Below are 18,830 nucleotides of genomic sequence, written 5' to 3'. Positions count from 1 at the left end.
GACTCAGAGAATCATCAACTCGCCTTCCGGCATTGGTGGCAACAAATAGACGATTTGTATGGTCTCTCGGCATACCCCTTTAAAGGCGAGGGTCACGTGACTTGCTCGGATGCTTGGACAGCTCACCTCACACAACCGAACGCAGTCAGTCGGCAGCTGTCGAAGCATCCAAGTCCGTTACGAGCTACGCTGTGGACTTAGTTCGGTTGTTCCAGATCAACCATTACTTCGTCCTACTAGCTGGTTCCAGTACCCATACCATCGACACCCATGGAGTGTCGGTGTCCTATCCACTACGGAGACGGAGAGACTTCGCAGCAGTGGGGTACGAGACCGCGAGAGACTTCGCTGCAATGGGATACGAGAATGCGAGACACTTCGCTGCAATGGGATACGAGAATGCGAGACACTTCGCTGCAGACGGATAGACCAGTATGGGTACTGGACATCACCGAAGATTATGTTGAGAAGAGGGATAGGTCATCGCGACTAGTATTCCCTTCTTTCCATCCGAGTAGGGGAACTGCATACCTTTTCCTTCGACGTCAAGCATCCAGGGGATGGGGATCTGTGACGCTCGATTTCGTACCGAACTTCGTAGCAAAGACTCAGAATCCTTCGGTCCCTGCTGATCGGTTCAAGTCTTTCACAATCCCCTCCCTAATGGACTTCACCGACAGCGATGCGGATGAGATGCTGCTTTGTCCTGTGAGGGCGCTATGGGGCTATCTGAAGAGAACTCGGCACCTCAGGCCTGAGTGTCGGCGCCTTTTCGTTAGCACCATGATGACCAAGAAAGAAGTATACAGGAAACTATCTGGCTGTGTGAGGTGATCAGGAGGGCGTACGAAGCTGATGGTAGCGACAACATTCGTACCCTTCGTCCAAGAGCCCACGAAGTCAGAGATATTGGCCCTTCCCTTGGGTTCCGCAAGAACTTCTCCGTGGCGCAGGTACTGAAGGCAGCGGTCTGGTCCAACCAGACCACCTGCACCTCCTTCTACCTTCAGGATATAGCCAACAGGTCCTTGGACACTTGTCTCTTAGGACCCGTGGTGGCTGCTCAACACGTTGTGTAGCTTACCCAGCACCCGAGCGGACAGAACAGCATCTCATCCTTGTGTGACCGTATGAAGGGATAGGTGAATGAGAATGTGACTGGCCTTCTCTTCCCCATCTTTTTCTCTCCCTCTACCTGTGGGCAGAGGGACGCAGTCGTCACTATGCTGGATCAGGAGGCGATGCAGGTAAGCTACTCGACCGAGTTCCATCCTATCCCTTTCTGTAGGGATAGGAGCGATTATCCACCACTTCCCCCAACAAGGGGGGGGGGAAGTGGAAGCCAACAAGAGACAACCCATGCATCATATTGCCTCTTGCAATAGGAACAAGTTCTTGCTTGCTAGTTTTAAGAGGTACGCTTGCCTCCCTCTTATTACTTGGGTCCAGAGGTCTGACCATTGATCCTGCGGTACATACCCCGATCAATTGGGCAGAGGCTAGGATCCCTCCCTCTGCTCTTACGACCAGGGAGGGATCCAAGGTTGGGCGAACACCAGTCTGTTCTTCTCAGATTCCTCCCACCAAGAAGTGAGTCTTCCTATCGTAAAAGGACCGATGGTTTGTATTACGTATCGGAACAAATGGCAATTTGTCGAAAATTGCATTGTTCCTAACTATACAAACCTGAGGTCCTTTACATATAGTCCCACCTCATGCCACCCCTCACTCTGCGTTTTTCCTGGGCCTAGAGCAAAAGTGATTCTTCACCTCCCAGTCGCACGGTGCGCGCACTGTCGAACAAGCAGTTAACTACCGAACTCCCTTGTTCGAAGCTTACGACCATTCCAGCTGCCGCTAGTTACCTTCCTATTGTAAAAGGACCTCATGCAGGTTTGTATAGTTAGGAAAAATGCAATTTTCAACAAATTGCCATTTTATCGTAAGATGTAGTTGTAGCCTTTAAGATATATACATACACTTCTAACACTTCCAGCCAAAACAGAGGGAAAGAGTTACCACTATGACATACATATCTTGTGGAGAGAAAGAGAGAGAGTGTTATCCTTATTTAAAATAGTGAAAAGGAAAGATTTTTGTATTTCTTTAAAATACTATCACATATGAATTTTGTAATTACCGTTATATTATTATTAACTATTTGAAAATATTAATACAGTGGTCCCCCCGTATTCGCGGGGGATGCGTACCAGACCCCCCCGTGAATAGTTAGAACCCGTGAATGTTTGGAACCCCTATGAAAATGCTAAAAACAGCCTATTTTGTTAGTTAAAACTCAAGAAAAACCCACTAAAAATTTTCATACTTGGTTTTTTTAATAGTTTTATCACAAAAAGTGCATTTTATGATGAAATTCATCAAAAAAACCAGGAATTTGTGGATATTTATCATAGAAAAATACTGTGAATGCGCGAATTTTCCGCGAATAATGCGGGGAAACGTTCCCCAGAGAAATCCGCGAATGTGTGAGTCCGCGAATCTGGAGAACGCGAATACGGGGGGTCCACTGTAACATTATACATATACGTGCCTTAAAAATTCTCTCATCCCAGTAAGATAGAGAAATTACATGAATGTTAATGGCAACACTGCAACATGCTCCCCCTCCTGTCACATTACTTAAACATATTTGACAGCTCTGAACCTCAGCTTAGTACTAAAAGGAAAGAAGGGGTAGAATGTATTTTCCTTCATTCTTACACTTTTTCATTTATAAACTACAATCTTACTAATTCACTATAGTACTTTCTTCAATGAATTGATATTATTGCTGTTTACATTAATATTTGAAAATTAGTAAATAATTTAATCATACAAAAAATATACTCTGTAAAGAGAGAGAGAGAGAGAGAGAAGAGAGAGAGAGAGAGAGAGAGAGAGATTTTTTTTTGTTTTAATCAATTTATTGCGCCCACTGGCGTCAGACATTTGAGTACATGGTAATACAGTAATATTGTTTACATCTACATTGTAATTAAGTTATGCCTAAAGAAAAAAAAAAATAAAGTGTATACAGACATTTAAGTACATATCAAAACAGTATTGTTTACATCTACGGCGCATAATGAAGGTTACACAAAGGAATACAAAATAAAGTATAGACAGATATTTAGTACATATTAAAATAATGTTGCTCATTTCTATATATTAAAGTTTATGCAAATGAATTCATATGGAATACAAATTAAATTTAGTTTGATTTCGTAGGTAGGTTGTACCTATCTTTAATTAGTATTACATAACAGCTGATTATTCAGTATCCACCAAAGTGAGGATGGCGCATGAGGATCTCATCGAGCAAATTATTATCTGTCAATAATTTTTTACATATATCAACTACTGTGAGTCTTTGGGGGTAATATGTCACTAACAAGTGGACATTCCAGGCAATAGTGTTCCAGGGTGTTGGCGTTGGGTGCATCACATAACCTACAGCAGGAGAAGTGAGGAACTCCATCTTGCTCAGCCACCTGCCAAACTGGTCGCCAACCCAGCCGAAGACGCGCACAAACCACGTTATTTTGACGAACCATGAGTCCACTGCGGTGATACTCGTGTTGCTGAGGAAAGAAGTGATCATAATGCTGTATTGATACACTGGTGGCTCTCTCGGCATTACTACGATGATGAGTAGGTGAGCGAGCAGCTTGGCGCACCATTTTTCTGCAACACAGGAGAGATGGACAGGGAGCATCAGCATCTGGAGGATCCAGCTGACAGGCAGTCTTTGCGAGATGGTCAACGGTGTTGTTAGCCAGAAGACCCACGTGAGAGGGAATCCATAGGAAGTGCACTACCAATGAGCTCATGCTGGCCATGTCTAGTTGCCTATGTATTTGTGTAACCAGGGGCTGCTGGTATGCTGGCTTATGTGATGAAAGGGCTTGGAGTGCTGGTTGCGAGTTGCAGATGATCAAGCCGTTGTTTCTGGTCCGTGTGATTAAAATATCTGCATCTAGAAGTCCATGTAGTTCACAATACGTGGAGCTAGATGACTTTGGGAGGCGACGGCCTGTCCAGCCCTCTGGCGGGGGTTCCAAAGTGGGGGAGAAAACAGCACATCCAGCACTGCCATCCTGCTGTAGAGGTGTAGAGGTGATGGGCTACACTGAGGGATGAGGATAGTCTGTCGATGGTCTGTGCAGAGGTGATGGGCTACACTGAGGGATGAGGATAGTCTGTCGATGGTCTCCAATGCACGTTGTTGTTGAAGTTGAGGCAAGTCAGTCTTAGAGACTGGAGTGTAAGAGATTGCTGGCGCAGGAGTCTGCCAGGGTGCAAGGTCATGATCCACGTTCTCTGCCACGATGTTGATGTCAAGCCCCAGAATGCTTGAACAGACAGTACTAACTAGTGTACGTCCCCCCTGGCGTAGTTGTGGACGAGGTGCATCTAGATCCAGAGAAGTTTTGATGATGTTTGAATAGTGAGGAGACAGGTGAGGGTAATACAGGCATTTGATACTGAAGTAGGCGACATTGGAGTATATTCGCTCAACGAGTGGAGGGAGACGGAGTTCGTGTTGCTGTTTACAATTCTAGTGGATGCTGGACAACCTAGAATGAATCTCATTGCTTGGTTCTGGAATTTTTCAAGCGGCTGTAGAGTTGATCTGGAGAGTTGACATATAGTGCAGGGGAAAGATAATCTATCACAGAGCGGATGAAAGCAATATATATATGTTTCTGGCAACTGGGATAGATACTCCTGCAGAATAATTAGTAAGCCACTTGAGAGGAGTCAGGCGTCGCTGTAACCGGGCCAGCAGATCTTGAACAATGGAATGTACTCTCTGTCTTGCTGGAATGGATGGTGTAATTCGCTCTGGCGCTCCCAAATAAATATACTGTGTGCATAAAGGTACAACAGTATTCCCCTCAGTAAATTCTGGTAGATTCCTTGCTGGCCTTGGAGAGAGAGAGAGAGAGAGAGAGAGAGGAGAGAGAGAGAGAGAGAGAGAGGAGAGAGAGAGAGAGAGAGAGATTATTATTTATTTTTATTATTTGATATAATTTAATCTTATTAAAGGTACTTATACCATATTAATCAATATTAATACAGTAATACTCCGAACTTACGCGAAGTTAGGTTCCAGACCCCCTCATGTTAGGAGAAGTTTCGCATGAGTTTGGCATGGTCTCAAAAAATGCTAAGAAATGCTTACTTCTAGAGTTTGAACACTAAAATGACCCTAATCATGCTCCCTAAGTATTAAGCTAACTTTTAAATGAAAATAAAGTTACTGTAATTTGATTTAAAAGTTAGATATTACATTACCCTTAAAAAAAATAATTAGTTGGCGTAAAAATAGTTACAAGAACTACTACGTACATACATATCCATTTTCGTACTATACTAATGTTGCCCCTAATTCATGGGATGCCATTTTTTTTCCCCAGAGTAAACAAAAGTTTTCTTTGCATCACAAGGTAAACTTCTTAAGTCTGTTATAACAAGGTAGGTACACGATTCAATGAAATAAAGAAAACGTATGAATATACGTAATGTATGCAGAGGGCGAGGGTAAAATTCAATCAATTTAAATTCATGTACTGGTGTGAGGGCTAACTATGAGAGAGAGAGAGAGAGAGAGAGAGAGAGAGAGAGAGAGAGAGACGCGAGACGAGAGAGATAGAGAGAGAGAGAGAGAGAGAGAGAGAGAGAGAGAGAGAGAGAGAGAGAGAGAGAGAGATATACATTCGTCATGTGACGATGTGAGGTAACTCTGGAGGGGTATCATCTGTAAAAAGTGTGAATGGGATCACATCTTCTGAAAGTACATTAACTGTATGTGCTGTAATTATGTAACATAGTACGTACATACAGATTGTACCAGTACTTTTCTCCATGGTTAAGATATTAATTTTCACTGAACGAGAACTCAGTTATGTCTCTGATATGTTTTACTAGTTAATCATGTAGGTCTTATATAGTGACAAACACTGATCGAATTACGTACTGCCTTCGTATATATTTTCAAAAATATAAATAGCATACACAGAGTCTCCATACTGATTTTACACTTAAAAGCATGAAAATTAAATGAGTAAAGTAGTACATACTTCAGAAATTAAAGTTTCTGAAGGGATATAATCTTTGAAAAGTGCAGTATAACTTTGTGAATGGGTATTGCATCTTGTAAAAGTATGTATATGCACTAACTTTAGGTGCTGTAATTACCCTTGTATCATATTTATACATGTACAAAAGTAAAAATAATAAATTTTTAATAAAGATTTTTTACAGAAAGGCTTTAAAACTTAAAAATGTACATAATAAATTAAACATAAAAAACTTTTGCAGGGTTTTGCAACTCGAATCGCCTAAGTTCCATTACTGTATTTGAAAATTAGTAAATCATTTTTGTATCATAAAAATGTATTTAGTCATGAAAATAACATCAAAATACACTAATTAGTGAATGTTTATCTCGGAAAACCGCAAATAATGGGTAGTGTAGGAAATTTGTTTCACTCAGTGGGAAGATTGAAGGAATATACTCTACAAAATTACGAGGGTAATTCCTTCCACTGAGTGTTCTCTAGTAATATAGTAAATTGTATAAAAACGGGCTGTTAAGCACACAATTCTTCCGTGCGCCTAACGTGTTTTCAGACTTGTGCCAGAAAATCCACAGGATTAATAATTGCTTTGTAAGTTTAAGTATAAATTCAGGTAAGCGTAATTTAGGTAAATGCAATTACTCTAATAAGGACTATGAATAAATTAAACCAAGGCCATAAAATTCCCAGGGGAGTTCAGTTTGGTCCCAGAATTCAATTAAGTTTCGACCCGGTTAATGTAAAATTAAGGTAAACTAATCCCAAATAGTAATGCTAAGTAAACAGACAGACCTAATTTTGGAGCACTTACAGATTGGCGGGCCCACTCGACCGCCGACCGAAATCGGCGGAAGAACACCAAAACCAATATGGCAGCGATACCAAAACAACAACAAACAAAGTAGGGAGCTACTACATATCCGCGACGATCAATTTATGTGTGCTGTCAGTAAGGCCGTGGCGGAACGGCGCTTCGCGCCTTATCCGCATATTTAAAGATTCTTGGCAGGCACGGCATGTTCTGGCAAGAGGTAATGTTGCGCTGCGCGCACTAACCACAGGGGTTACAGTAAGGCTACTTACCGTGGCGGATGGATTTGGGTGTCGCGATACCAAAACAACAACAAACAAAGTAGGGAGCAACTGGCCCAGTAATGTGTAAACAACCCCTAATGGAGACTAAATTTTCTACTACCCCCATGTAATTATATAAGCCCCTGTAAAATTGTTCAATCTGAGTCTATGCCTAATCAATTCTCACAAACTCCAATATTACAATAGCCTAAATACATAAAAGGGTTAAAAATTTAATTAAGGTAAAGAAAACTGTATTACATCTTAAATAAGTAAGTTAAGTTAAATACGTAAGTTAAACGTTAAAAGACGAAACCGCTTCCTAACTAAATGACCGTTGGGTCAAATCAGCTGTCCAATAATGGCGGTCTAGCCTTTGTGGAAAATTAGTATGTTGACCTACCTTTAAGTTAAACCAGTTTGGACACACCTATTAATTCACTCCTAAACTAAAAAACAAAGCCTATATATTTAATCAGCAAACCCAGCGACCTCTAATTACATTCGTGGAAATAAATTGGTACGTTGACAAGAATGTTATTTTACTTACCGAATTTTCCGCAGACAGATCAGTGCGAATGACCGTTTTAAGTTTTGGTTGCAGATAAGGATTCGGATAGGATATGGGTTAGGATAGGTACAAACAGGAAAGATCATACAAACCAATTATCTTAAGGGTTATTAATTTCTAAAGCCCTACACTACATAAATTAAACTCAAGACGAAGTTGACGAAACAAGTTGTCGCCCATCTTCCGTTGCTGCCCCAAAAATCTGCCCTCGAATTCTCGCTACCCCCCGAAAAAGCCTATGTCAGGTCAATGTTTCTTATCACTCCCTAAATCAATTAAATAATTTCTTAACTAATTTGAAGGGACAGTTAAATCTATTTATTAAATCTATCTATCAAATATTTTAAATGCTAAGTAAAATTAATCAAATCATTCAAAATATAATATCATAATTTCTGTAGAGCTTATACTAAAGAAAATGGGGGTATAGTTATTTTGTAGCTCTTAGCAGTGACTTCGTTAAAGGTTATAAACTGGATATGTACAAATAAATTTACAACAGGTAGATATGGGCCAAAGAAAAGTACGCAAACAAGTGAGTCTTCAAATCTCGAGAACGCGAATACGGGGGTTGATTCTATTCCTAATGACGCCACTATAAAAATGGTTTGGCTGAAATCTAAAACCAATTTAGGATCACATAACTGAAGCTTGTCAGGCACTTGCTATTTCAGTTTCTGATCCCGATCACAAGAAGAAATGAAATGAAATGTTCATGGCTATATTTGTAAGGTATTCCCCAGAATGGTCATTGAGATTAGGAAAAATGAATAGCCATGGTTTGATACTACTACTACTACTACGCAAATTAACAAATATGGTGTACAGACAAATAACAAAATGGCAACAATCCCAATGCTGTACATACTACATACAATAGGGTAGGTAGATAAGATGAAAGTGCATTAGAATAGAATCTAAAGCTACTTAAAAACATTCTTTTAAAAGCAATTTCTTGGGATTATTTTCAAAGGTGAACAGAGAACCAGTTTCTGTAATTTTACAAGGAATATTATATAGATAGATATGGACCTTTTATGCATTCCTCTTGTGAGCCAGTATCAGTTCTGGCTCTGCTTAAGAAACCTATTCACAAGGAAGAAGTCCACAGGGGCCACTGACTTCAGATTCAAGCTTCCAAAGAATATGGTGTTCGTTAGGATGAAGTAGGACAAGGTAAAGGGAAATACACCAATAATCCAACACCTGTGGGCTCAGTAAAGTCTCCACTTACGGAAATGAAACGGCCTTAGTCTCAGTTGTGACACAGACCGGATTAGTGAATGGGGTAGTCAGTGGGGTATGTGGTTCAACCCCAGTAAAACGTAAACATTGTTGATTATTAGATCTCATGCTGATTTTCCACTCCATCTGGTGGATGGTATTCTGCTAAATGAGTGAGGCTTTAAATATGCTAGGTGTAACTTTTGACTCACATCTTGCTTTTGAGGAACTTCTAATGAAAGTGTCAGTAAATGCCACATACGAGTTAAGTAGGTACTGTACATTAGGACTTCCATTATGATGAAAATAACGGGGAGGATGTAAATTCAAAGACATAGATAATCACAGTATTGAATTTAAAAAGTTAAAATTACAAGTATTGTTTGCTTTTTCTCTGCCGTGAGAGGAAATCACCCATAGCCTCTGAGAGTGTCTGAACCATTTCTTCTCCACAGAAATTAATATCACCATAAATAAAGGACCTAAGATTAAGAAAATAGCTCTTGAATTTTCCTAACAACTAACAGTGAAATAGAAAGCAAAGTTATGATCATAATTGTTTCAGGAAAAGCATCCGCACTGCAACGATAGGACTAAGGGCTTTACACCTCATACTAAATTTGAAATTTTGCAAATAATATGAGACAAAAACAGTTGCGTTTCCCCCTAGCTGCATGAAAACCTTCTCTAACTAAAGGTTTTAAAGGAGATAAAGACGTGCTTACAGTACGGACGCCATGAGGATTATTTAAAAAAAAATGGTAAAAGCTCAGGAATCAACTGTGTGTGTGCATTGACTTATACATTCTTGGACATAGGAGTGTTTGGCCTCTTAACACCACCCCTCTTAAATGTTTATATCTGTCCAGTTAAACCATTAAATACACTTCTTCATTGCCTACCAAACCAGTTAAATTAGGGGCTGTCACAAATCAGGGAAGGGTTTTCACTTCCATATCTTTTCTTTAAGCAATGAAAGAAAAGAGATTCCCACTAGAACAAAGCCCACATACAAGGAACTTGAAGCTTGCCCAGTAAAAACTAAAAGAAAGGGTTGTTAAAGTTCTTAGGTGATGCCTTACAAAAGGCTCAAACTGAATTTATATAAAAATCTGAAGGACTATGTCTAAATTTCATCATAAACCGTGATAGGAAGATTTGAAATTTCCAGCACAAAAGAGGGATATTCCAGTCAGCATAATAAATAAAATGTAAAGTGGTATCCTTTGATCACTGTGACATAAAACCGCTTTGCATACCCGAGATACTTGTAGAACTTAAATCAACATATCTAGTGGAACAGGTGCTGGATATCACTCTGAACAAGCACCAAGATCAATAAACTGACCACTGTTATTGATAAAGTCTAAAAGTGGAGGACCTACTACACTTAAGGATTGCTTCCTTGGCTACTCTAGAAATTACCTTAGCACACAACAAAAAACTTACAACCTCCAAGCGGTCAGATAAAACATGTGGAGGTTTGATGGAATCCCCTCAAATAAAGACCTTTCGTGAATGGAAGAGGACGAGGAAAATCTACTGCTAGGAAAGGAAGTTAGGGGAACCATTCTCTTTGGGGTCACCCACACGCTATCAACTCATCCTTGTGTTCTATGAACCTCACAACTTGAGTGTTTCCTCAAACAGCAAACGGAGGAAAAGCATAAAGGTCTAGATTTGACCATTCTTGCAGGACATCAACTCCCCATTCCTGAGGATTGTGACATGGAGGGCAGTCAATTGGGAGTGTAGTGTTTTTGGCAGTTGTAAACAGATTAGTGATTAGATCTTCCCAAAGGTTCCACAACTTCTGCCATACCTGAATACCTGAAGAACAGGAGACTATCTGATTGAAGACCTTACCCTTTTGGGCTGACCTGGTCTTCAATAACAATGTTTCTCCCTAGGATAAAACGAGGTAAATTGTTGCTGGACTCTATCCAAAGGAGAAGGAAGTTTATTTACTAGCCTGAACAAATCTCTTGATTTGTGTTTCCATGTTGTCTTATGTAAGAATTGAGAGGTTGAATTCTCGGAAAAGATTGTGAGCGTATTTTCTCCAACTGGATATTTTGCTTGCTTAAAGCCATTTCAAACTGCCAAAAGATGTAATTTTTCTCAGAATGGGTGTCCCCAATCTACCTCCAAGACATCTGAGGGCAGTGTAAAGGTTTTTGGGGTCTACAGGCCATCCCATCAAGTTCTCAAAAGTATATATATATATATATATATATATATATATATATATATATATATATATATATATATATATATATATACTATATATATACTATATATATATATATATATATATATATATATATATATATATATATATAATATACTAGCTGGTTACCCGCCCTACGGGTGGGTCCCAGCTAAATTTGTCCGTGTAACCCAGAGCATAGTTTATGAAAGGAAAATAGATAAATCGAGCCACAATTGAATATAGTACCACGACCTGAATTGTGGGGAATGCAAAACTGTCAAAACAAACAACATCCTTGAAAATTAATATCAAATACCAACTCTGTTTCTCTGTCTCCAAACAACCGCTCTTCTCTCTGTCTGTCTGTCACGCTCTCCCTCTCTCACTTTTTCCATCTGTCTCCTATCTAACACCCCCTCAACTCTCTTTCTCTCTCTTCCTTCCCCTCTCGCTCCTTTCTCTTACTCTTTCTCTCTCTCTCTTTTTCCTCTCCCTCTTGTTCCTTTCTCTCTCCAACAATCAATGTCTCTTACCCTCTTGTCTGTCTTTTTTCCTCTTTCTTCTCCGTAACACCCCGTCTACTCTCTCACTTTCTCTCTCTGTCAACCCCCTTCTAAAACCACCCTCTTTGATGTCATCGATGTTTACCCTAAAATATTCTTCTCCATAAGAGAAGTGATATGTACACAGAAATTTGTAAAGTAACTAAGTCTACGGGCAAAGCCAGCCCCGTTTCACGAGCAGAACTAGCTCTGTTTCAGGGAATCCCTTCTCACCGTTGGCGGGGGGGGGATAGAAATTTTGGGAGCCCGGCCTCCCGGGGGTTTCTGGGCTCCTGGACCCTCTGGCTTACACCACGGATGCGCTGGCTACAGATTGGAACCAATGGGAGAAGATATACCTGTTTCCTCCAGTGAACCTTCTCTTGAAGGTTCTGCACAAGTTGAGGTCGTTTATGGGCCAGGTGGCTCTCATAGCCCCCAACTGGCCGAAGAGCAATTGGTTTCCTCTTATCCTAGAATTGGGTCTACGTCCTCATTGGCTTCCGAACCCCAGGCTGTCCCAGCAAGTGCAAACGAAGACTGTGTTCGATTCCTCAGGTCTTCACAAAACCCTAACTCTATGGAATCCATGAAGTTCGCTGCGCAGCGGGGTGCGGACATAGATCCACAGAACATCCTGTTCTTGGAATCAGATAAACAAGAGTCAACACTTCGCCAATATGATTTGGCAGTTAAGAAACTGGCTGTCTTCCTAAACGAGTCCAATGTTCATCCCATGACCACAAACCTAGCTATCACCTTTTTCAGGTATTTATTTGAACAAGGTTTGGTAGCTAATACAATAACCACAACAAAATCAGCCTTGAAAAAGATTTTCCAATTCGGATTTGACATTAACTTAACAGATTCATACTTTACTTCAATCCCCAGGGCATGCGCCAGGCTTAGGCCTGTGGAACGGCCAACGGCAGTGTCATGGTTCTTAAACGATAACCTCAAGTTGGCATCGGATACTGACAACTCAGTATGTGACTATCAATCTCTGTTGAGGAAGACTCTATTCCTAATCAGCCTAGCTTCAGGAGCTAGAATTTCAGAATTGTCATCTTTATCTAGGGACCCATGTCATATAGAATTTTTATCATCGGGGGAGGTGTTGCTTTCTCCAGATTGCAGGTTTCTTGCCAAAAATGAGGACCCTTTAAACAGGTGGGCTCCATGGAAAATTGTCCCCCTTCCACAGGACCCATCTCTGTGCCATGTGCAAACATTAAAGGATTTCGTACATAGAACATCTCTGAAATCCGAAGGCCCTCTGTTCATTAGAGAAGGAGGTGGCACCATCTCTTTGAAAGGTATAAGACAACAAATTCTATATTTTACCAAGAAAGCCAACCCACAGTCATTCCCACGGGTACATGACATTAGAGCTATAGCTACCAATTAATTTCTTCCAGCATATGAATTTTGACGATCTGAAGAAGTACACTGGTTGGAAATCCCCCTCAGAATTTAAACGCCATTATCTTAAGTCTTTAGAGGACCTTAAGTCCCGGCGGTAGCTGTGGGGAACACAGTTTCCCCTGCTCCGGTCGGAAGTAGTATGCAGTAGTTATCTTATCTCCTTCTGCCCTCCTTCCTACCAGCCTCAATTACATTTTACCTCAGCCCAGTAGCGTATTTGTAGTACTGGGCAAATTTATGTGATGATTGTACATAATGTTTAGTTCATAAGTGCCTTATTTCACCTGCATTGTATACAATTTTCTTGTTTAACGTTGGTCATGTCTTAATTTTAAGGTTGTTAACTTTACGTTAAGGCTTATAGTATGTATTGTATATAAGAATTTATTATAGTGAAATAATGTTCAATGTTTTTCATTTGCACCCTTTAATGTTTAATATCTGTTCTGAGATGTTGAAAGCTTGGTGTTTTCTCTGGTACTATTTCACGGAGCGACACGGCCGAGCCCAGAAAAGGGATTTTGACGTAGGAAAAATCTATTTCTGGGCGAGGAAGCCGTGTCGCCCAGTGAAATCCCTCCCTTGTATTCCACCCACCCCACCCTTTTTCCTTGCCACCAAGCTAGGGTGCTATCTGCAGGTATGACGTCACAGCCGCTACCTACACGGTAGTAGGTAGTGAGCCGTAGGTCAGCTCCCCTTTTCTGGAGGGTTTTTGATGTAGGAGAGGCTAATTGGAGAGGGTCCCGTGGTAGTGGTTTTCACTCGCTCCAGAACCATACCGACACCTGTTATAAAGGTGAATGAGCCAGAATATTCTGGCATGTCCAATTTAGCAGTTCTCTGGTATTATAGCAATATTTTACCTTAGAAATAGCGCTAAAGGAACCTATTTCACAGAGTGACACAGCCGAGCCCAGAAATACATACATTGCCATATATATATATATTATATTTATATATTATATATAGATATATAATATATATATAATAATTAATTTGACTGGCGGTATATTTCTTCTACAGTTGAGCCATAAAGTGGATTTTTTTCATATAATTGTCGAGGCACTATCCGCCCAGCTTTTGAGAGAAGATGAAGGGTGCGTGACAACCACACGAAACTAATCGTGGATATTATAAGTGAGAGTTGTTGAAATTTTCAGTATTTCGAACTATTTGAGATGACGTGTGAAATGGCAGAGGACCTCTTTCCTTCTCATGAGGGATTCATGAGAAATTATCATCATTCTGTTTTGTGCATTTGTTGGTGAAATGTATCACTGTTCTGTTTATGAGATTTATTATTATTTTTGACATGTGTGCTAATATGTCATGTGTCCCTGACAGGAACTATCGATTTGTTATTCTGTCGGCCTCTGTGAGCCGAATTATTACCAATTCTGATAAATTCATATGGTGCTGAACGTGCTGAAGAGATGAATTTATTTACTGCATGACTATTTAATTTTGTGGAATTAATGTTTCGGAGTTTTGGGGAAAACTGTCTCGCTTTGCTTATCATTTGTGGGAATTGTTCAGTTACCCAGATAATGTTTCAAACAGTCCGTTTTCTTGTTCGAGCACTGAGGAAAAAGATATTTTCTTTTTTTTTTTCCTCCCCTCCCATTTGACTTTTTAAATCTAGCTATCTCTGGTAGATAGATTGTTTTATTCTTTTGAGTAATAAAATCTATTTTTGTAGTCCAGTTTAATTCAGTGCCCAAATTAACTTTTGCAAATGTCTAGTGTGTTTGTATGGTGTTTTTACGTTGCATGGAACCAGTGGTTATTCAGCAACGGGACCAACGGCTTTACGTGACTTCCGAACCACGTCGAGAGTGAACTTCTATCACCAGAAATACATATATCTCACTCCTCAATGGAATGGCCGAGAATCGAACCCGCGACCACCGAGGTGAGAAGCAAACACCAAACCAACCACGCCACGGAGGCGCTGTTTAGATTGTTGATTAGAGATTCCGTGTAAGTCACGCTACCATATTCAGTATTAGTCCCTCCTTTATGTTTATATATATATATATATATATATATATATATATATATATATATATATATATATATATATATATATAGTGTGTGTGTAATGTCCTTCTTTCTTTATTTGTTCTCTTTAATTTGTTTTAGTTTATACATCCTTTATCGTTTCTTGCTTTACTTATTGTTAGTTGTTAGAGTCTCAGGAGGCTAAAGAAGACAGTGCAGGTTTCTTACTTCGTTAACACAGTAGTAAAAATATACAGAAAATTACAAGTATATGACTACAATCGAAGTGTGAGCCTTTCTTGAATCTTCTAACCCACAACTGTGAGGTTCTGGACCCCACACCGTATCGGCTCACAGCTATTTACTATCTGGTTTTCTGCTTGCCTTCTGGAAGGTTCTTCAAAGGAAATTGGCCCACCTACCATAGGTGGAGGATTTGCTACTATCCCGCCTGGTAGTGGTCCTTATTGGTTGAATATTATATAGGACGTCCCTCGGATGTGATTGATTGACTTTCCTCCCCTTGCGAGTGGAACTAATGACGTCAACGGAACTGTTGAGTTTCCGGCGAAAGATCAAAAGCCAGGTCACACTTGAGAATTTTAATGAGTGTGCTTAGATTAGAACTTCGCACATGTTATGGCTTTTGTTCAAGACTCTTCCTGGGACTAATTCTCTCTCTGTCTGTCTTGTTTCTCAATTATTCGTTCTCTCTCTTTCTCTGTCTATCATTTGTCTATTAGTGGTTCACCCTCATTTCTTTTTCTCTCTTTAATATTTACGTTATTCCTAACTGGCATTCTCCTGGCTATCATTACATAACCCCCCCCCCCCCACACACACACACACCCACACACATATTATAATATATATTATATATAGATATTCCACATATATATATATACGCTATTCCTAACTGACATTCTCCTAGCTATCATTACATGTACCCACACATAACATATTACGCACACACACACACACACATATATATATATATATATATATATATATATACGTTTTTCATGACGAAGTAGCAGTATTGTGACAGTGCTAATGACGTTCAACTCTACCTAACGAAACCCCACCCTCTTATACCAACTTGTATCTTCTGCACCCACCTCCCCTCAGCCATTCCCTCGTGTGGAAAGTATGGCTCCCTGAAGGTGGCGTATCCCTCGGCCCTACCTGAAAACACACATTGGCGCTGAATGGCTTCTTTGGCCCCAGTGCCTGGGCTTTTGCCCTAAAACTCATACATACATCCATCCATCCTACCGGAACACGTGTGTTGTCCCCCACCCAAAACCCCGAATTCCAAAGTTCCCAATCATTGTTGGGTAGAGATAAGAAGTAAATAAAATTTGACCACCACACGATAACTTGGTACTACTTCATCAAAAGCACCGAAACTGTACGAAAAATTAATTTCCAAGGTAAAAGCAACGTGTCCTTAATACTTAGAAATACCTAACAAACTGTTTACTAACCTATCGGCCTCTAACATCTTCCAGTGCAGTTTTTATACATCTGACTGTTGAATATGACACAGTAAATCATAGAATACTTTTCCTAAAGCTGGCCAAAGTTGTTCGTAACACAAAGATTGTGAAAATCATACAATCATTGCTCACAACTAGACGCTTCTTTGTTGAAATGGATGGCAAGAAAAGCAGATATCGTACACAAAAATGGTATCCCACAAGGCTCTGTTGTGGACCCAATACTTATTAACATCTATAAAAATGACCAGCCAGAGTTTGCTAACATCCAAAGGTTTATATATGCAGACGAATTGTGTATCGCCACACAAGCACGCACATTCGAAACTATCGAAGGGAGACTATCAGCTACTCTTGAACATCTCACAGAGTACTACGAACGTAACTCACTTAATGCCAATCCTGGATAGACGTGTATTCCACCTAAATAACCACTAGGCAAAATGAAAATTAATCATCTGGAATAATGAGAGGCTTGAGCATGCTGACTTACCTGTATACCTGGGAGTCACACTAGACCGAACCCTGTCTTTTACAGAACATGTAAGGAAACTCAAGTCGAAAGTTGCCACGAGAAACAATCTACCTGGCAAACTAGCTAACTTTAACTGGGGAACAGATGCGAAGACACTAAGAACAACAGCTCTGGCACTATGCTACTGAATACGGCTCAGCAGCATGGGCAAGATCAAGCCACGCTCACAAAATAGATCATGAGCAATACTACACATCCTTCACGAATGTGAACTGGGACTTACCTGCACAGATCAAGACCTCTTGAACACCAATGACGCAGCAAAGCAATGGATCCAGTACTGGCGCGACAAGATATGATGAGCTTCCGATACTTAACAAAAGTTTCACCCTCTCCAAATCACTCCTTATGATATGGTGAACAGATTTCCGAAACAAAATCCAGTTACATTTTCGGTTCAGAGGCGTTCAAACCTCCAAAACATGACGTATTTTTGTCACTAAAAAACTAAAACGGGGACAATGTAGCCCTTACCACTCAAGAAGCAGCATTCAAAATTTTCTCTCGCCCTATTTATCTAAAATTGCAAAGTAATTTAATAATAATTCAATCAATTAAATCAAGGTAGGCTATAATTTAAAGACTACTTACCAGTGATTGAACAGTATTCCAATTATATCTACGGGCAACGCACCGTGCGTTAGATGGAAGCAGAGAATGGTGCTGGGTAGGTGATGCTGGCGGCAGTGTTGCCAGATCTATAGAAATTTCTGTACTTCTACTGGATTTTTTGAAAATTACAAAAATACAGAACCTTTTTCATTTTCATCATAAATCTACAGGATTTTGTTATACACGACTCAGAAATTCTCAAGAAATTGTCGTGATAGAGCAGTAGTCTTGAAATATTAATTCCTGTCCATCATAAAATAGTTTGAACCAAATATGAATGATACACTTAAATGCAGTTCCATTGCATCACTCGAAGTCTCGAAGATAACATGTGCTATACCGACTCATTTTACATTGAAGCTGCCAGTCAAATATTGAAGATATTTTCTTTTAATAACCCAGTCTTTCGAAAATTAGAAGCATTGAACCCTGCGGTTGTGAAAAGTAAGGAAATAAATTCTCTTGCACCTCTTATGGCAGCTTTCCCATCCTCGTCTTTTGTCACTGACAATAACTTGCAAAGTACCTATATCATTAAGAGGTACAGCCAGAATTGTTCATATGCACTGAATATTTATTTTCATTGTCATTCTGTGTAGGCCTAAACTGTTTTGCACTGCTGCATTATCAATTCCTGATATTATGGTGAAGTGTGTCTGGTAGAAGGACTAACGTTTATATTATTTATGCAAATTTATGTATAGGCATTATCTAGTTTGTGTTGCAGCATTTCACATAATTTTCCAAAGTTAAGTTAAAGTGTTTCTGCATATGTAAAAGGATCAAATTTATGCAGTTATGTATCAGTAATTTCAAATGTTTGTATTAGATAGCAAATAAAGTAAGTATGAGTAGTCTACGGAAATTTCATCAAATCTACAGAAAAAAATGAACAAAATCACAAAGTTTTGCCTAGGGCATCTGGCAACATTGGCTGGCGGTAACTAAGCAAGAGGTCAGGGACGTGCATAATGATACTGAGGATGGTTTGGCGGGAAATTTGGTTTTATGTTCATAGGTCATCTCGCAAATTATGCCGTGGAAAGCTG

The sequence above is a fragment of the Macrobrachium nipponense genome, chromosome 5 (genome assembly GCF_015104395.2).
Source record: "Macrobrachium nipponense isolate FS-2020 chromosome 5, ASM1510439v2, whole genome shotgun sequence".
NCBI lineage: Eukaryota > Metazoa > Arthropoda > Malacostraca > Decapoda > Palaemonidae > Macrobrachium > Macrobrachium nipponense.
The sequence above is the reverse complement of the archived record's forward strand: the minus strand, read 5'-3'. Positions refer to the sequence as shown.